The sequence below is a fragment of the Trichechus manatus genome, unplaced genomic scaffold, assembly GCF_000243295.1.
Source record: "Trichechus manatus latirostris isolate Lorelei unplaced genomic scaffold, TriManLat1.0 scaffold00060, whole genome shotgun sequence".
In the NCBI taxonomy this organism is placed as follows: Eukaryota; Metazoa; Chordata; class Mammalia; order Sirenia; family Trichechidae; genus Trichechus; species Trichechus manatus.
In genome coordinates, this window is record NW_004443996.1 from 11,050,811 (window position 1) to 11,055,278 (window position 4,468).

Consider the following 4,468-nt stretch of genomic DNA (forward strand, 5'->3'; position numbering starts at 1 on the left):
CTTCTTTTCCAATCTGGATACCTTTTATTTCTTTTTCTTGTCTTATTGCTCTACTTGGGACTTCTAATACAATATTGACTAAAAGTAGTGAGAGCGGGCACCATTTTCTTGTTCCCCATTATAAGGGAAAAGCTCTCAATCTTTCTCCTTTGAGTTTAATGTTGGCTGTTGGTTGTTGCCTTTTCATATATGCCTTGAAGCTTGTTGAGGAATTTCCCTTCTATTCCAATCTCCTTGAGGGTTTTCGTCAAGAAAGTGTGTTGGGTTTTATCCAATGCTTTTTCTGCATTTACAGAGATGATCATGTTCTTTTCCTTTCTTCTATTGATGTGTTGTATTACACTGATTGCCTTTCTAATGTTTAATCATCCTTACATTCCTGGAATAAATCCTACTTGGTTATGGTGTATGACTCTTTTAATATGCTGTCGGATTCTGTTCGCTAATATTTTATTGAGGATTTTTGTATCTACCTTGATAAGAGGTATTGGCCTGTAGTTTTCTTTTCTTGTGGTATCTTTGTCTGGTTTGGTATCAGGGTTACATTTGCTTTATAGAATGAATTAGGGAGCATTCCTTCCTTCTCTATCTTTTGGAAGCGTTTAAATAGTATTGGTGTCAATTCTTTTCTAAATGTTTGGTAGATTTCCCCAGTGAAACCATGTGGTCTAGGATGTGTTGCTGTTGTTGGGAGGTTTTTGATCACTGATTCAATCTTTCTCTTGTGGGTCTGTTGAGACTTTCTATTTCCTCTTGAGTCGGTTTGGGTAGGTTGTGTGCTTCTAAGACTGTTGTCTATTTTATCTAGTTTATACTGTTTGTTGCCATACAATTGTTCATAATATTCTCTCATAATTCTCTCTATTTCTATTTGTTCAGTTGTAATGTCTCCTTTTTCATCTCTTATTTTGGTTATTTGCTTATTTTCTCTATTTTTCTTTGTCAGTCTAGCTAAAGTTTGTCAATTTTATTGATCTTTTCAAGGAACAAAAGTCTGGTTTTATTGATTCTATTGTTTTCCTGTTTTTGATTTTATTTATTTCTGCTGTGTTCTTTGTTTGGTTTTTTTTTTTTTTTTTCCTTTCTTGTGGTAGGTTTAGGCTTAGTTTCCTCTTCTTTTTCTAGTTTCTGTAGTTGTCGAGTTAGGCTGTTGATTTTAGATCTTTTTTCACTTAGGTATTTATTGCTATAAGTTTCTCTCTGAGTACTGCCTTCACTGCAGCATATAAATTTTGGTATGTTGTGCTTTAATTTTTATTTGACTCTAAGAAATTTGAGATTTCTCTTTTGATCTATTCCTTGACTCATTGGTAGTTTAATAGTGTATTATTTAATTTTCAGAGAAAATACTTTGTATGATTTCAGTCTTTTAAAATTTATCAGGACTTGTTTTGTGATCTAACATGTGGTCTATAGTAGAGAATGATCTGTGTGTACTGGTGTGGAATGTATATTGTGCTGTTGTTTGGTAGAGAGTTCTACGTAAGTCTGTTAATGTCTAGTTGTTTTATAGTGTCTTTCAGGTCCCCTGTTTTCTTGTTGATCTTCTTTCTAGATATTCTGTCAGATGTTGAAAGTGGTGTATCAAAGTCTCCAACTGTTATTGTAGTGCTATTTCTCCCGTCAATTCTATCAGTGTTTGCTTTATATATTTAGGTGTTCTGATGTTGGTTGTATATTTATTTTTGATTGTTAAATCTTCTTGATTAATTGACCATTTTATCACTATGTAATGTCCCTTTTTATCTCTTCTAAGAGATTTTGACTTAAAGTCTACTTTGTCTGCTATTAAGACGCCACTTCAGCTCTCTTTTCATTACTATTTGCAGGCAGTATTCTTTCCCATCCTTTCACTTTCAACCTATTTGTGTCCTTGAGTCTAAAGTGTGTCTCTTGTAAACAGCATATAGTTGGATCATTTTTTAAATCCATTCTGCTACCCTCTGCCCTTTGATTGGAGCATTTAGTACATTTACATTCACTGTCATTACTGATAAGGAGTGACTTATTTCTGCTATTTGGTTATTATTTTTTGTGTGAGTCTTAATCCTTCTTTGTCTTCGTCCTTTACCACTGCTTCCTTTTGTGTTGTGTTGTTTTATTGTAGTGAGCCATTTTGGTTCCCTTCTTGTTTCCTTTTGTGGGTTTTTTAGACATTTTCTTAGTGGTTACCCTGAATATTACATTTAACAGCTTGTATTTATAACATCCTTCTTAGGTTAAGTTGGTACCAATTGAACTTCAGTAGCATACAAGAAATTCTGTATCTATACTGTTCCTCTCCCCTTTTTGTTGTTGTTATCCTTAATCATGTCTTGTGCCCTATAACATGATTTTATACTTACTTTTTTGAGCTCCATAGAATTTTTTAAAAAATAATATTTTATTGTATTTTTGGTGAAAGTTTACACGGCAAGATAGGTTCCCATTTGACAATTTCCACACAGATTGTTTAGTGACATTAGTTACATTTTTCACAATGTGTCAACATTATCTTTAATTTTGTTCTGGTTGTTCCATTTCCAGTACTCTAGCTTCCCTGCCCCGTTATCTTTACTTCTTTGCTTTAGAGTAAATGTTGACGTTTTGGTCTCATACAGATGGATTATTAATAGAGAGCCATTCTTAAGGGTAATAGTCTTTATTTTGTGTGCCACTGGGCTATTTCATTAAAAGGTTGTCTCCAGTCAACCCAAACAAACCGGGAGGGGGGAAGGAAGGTGGAGGAGGAGGGCGTTCCAGGGCGCGGGAGGGAGCAGCCGGCCGCGGAATCGCTGGCAGGCGGCCGGCCGCGGCTGTGTTCCTGCCGCCGCCGCCGCCACCGCCCAGCCTCGCCCTGGCAAGCCCGAGCCCGCCGGAGTCTGGCATCCCCCATCTCCTTGCTGCAACCGCCAGCCCGGCCTCTAACGGCCGCCACGTTCTGGCGGCGGGCGGACTGAGGGTAGCTTGGTGCCAGCTGGGGGGCGCCCGGGGTGGGGTTGGGCGAGCCAGGAGGGGCAGTCCCAGGCTCCGAGCCTTTCCCATCTTGGCGGCAGGCGTCTGTCCAGGAGGACGCGCGGCTCGGAACTCTGGAGGACGGAGGGAGTTCTGTACAAGTGGACCAATTATCTCACAGGTTGGCAGTCTCGTTGGTTTGTTTTAGATAATGGAATCCTGTCCTGTGATTCACGGGATGTTGTTTGCAAAGGGAGTAAAGGAAGTATAAAGATGACAGTTTGTGAAATTAAAGTCCATTCAGCAGACAGCACGAGAATGGAATTAATCATTCCAGGAGAACAGCATTTCTGCATGAAAGCAGTGAATGCAGCTGAAAGACAAAGGTGGCTGATTGCCCTGGGGCGCTCCAAAGCCTGTTTGACTGATACTAGGACTAAAAGAACAAGTGAAACCAGCGAATCTCTGAAACCCAAAATGTCTGAACTTCGCCTGTACTGTGACCTCCTAATGCAACAAGTTCACACCATCTAGGAATTTGTTCACTATGAGACTCTTTCATCTCCCAGTGTAGAGATGAAGCGCTATGTCAGCCTCCTTGGTACTTGCAGTTCAGAGAGGAGTAGCCACTCGGTAAAAGAAACAGTGTCTACACTTTACTGACTCTCTCAGCGACACCAAAGAATTTACTCAGATACAGACTCTTGTAATGATATTCCTCTTGAAGACCCAGATAGACCTGTTCACTGTTCAAGAAATACACTTAATGGAGAATTGGCACCAGCCGCCATTCCTGAAGAAAACAAATTTATGCCCCCCTCCCAAAAAAAAATCTGAATCGGAAGATCATCTTCCATCCTTCTCTTCCCGAGGAAACTGAAGTGTCCAACTTCCTCTAAGTATTGCTACGCAAAAGCTGCTGTAATTAACTATTGTTATACGGAGTAGTTTTTCCCTTTACTTGAGATTTCTCTGACTTTACAGGACATTGTAAGAAAAAAAAACACATACTTTTAAAGTGTATTTTATCTTTATACAGTTTATTTGCAAGAATAATTTCCTAATAACTTCACAGTATGAATGTGTATCTTTTTTTTTTTTTTTAACAAATGATGGTGTAACATTTTGACATCCATAAGGACAAATGTAGATATTTCTATAAAAAATTGTGAGGGATTGACAGCTTAGTAAGTGTGCATTGTAGCTTGTAAACATGAAATCTTATAAACATAAGGTTTCAGTTTGACAAAAGTGCGTTATATGTAACTTGTGCTGTGGACCAAATGGTCACTTTACCCCAGCTAAAAATGAGTTACGATAGCAGCTAGATGGTGGTTGTATTGTGTCCTTTAAGCAAAAAGAAAACACTTAATATTCTAAATATTTTTAGCCCAGATACTATGACACATTGAAGATTTTTTAAAAGAGGACTATGTTGTCCTTCGTATGTGAAGTTGACATTACTGATTTGTCAATACCAAATGTTGGATTAAAGTATTTAATTTTTATTTATTTATTTTTCTGTTGCATCAAA

The 4,468-nt window shown here is 38.0% G+C and overlaps 1 pseudogene; it reads left to right on the forward strand.

Annotated features, from left to right (window-relative positions):
* The first annotated feature begins 3,048 nt into the window (after positions 1-3,048).
* On the forward strand, positions 3,049-3,814 carry LOC111821036 (pleckstrin homology domain-containing family A member 3 pseudogene; annotated as a pseudogene).
* Positions 3,815-4,468: the final 654 nt, after the last annotated feature.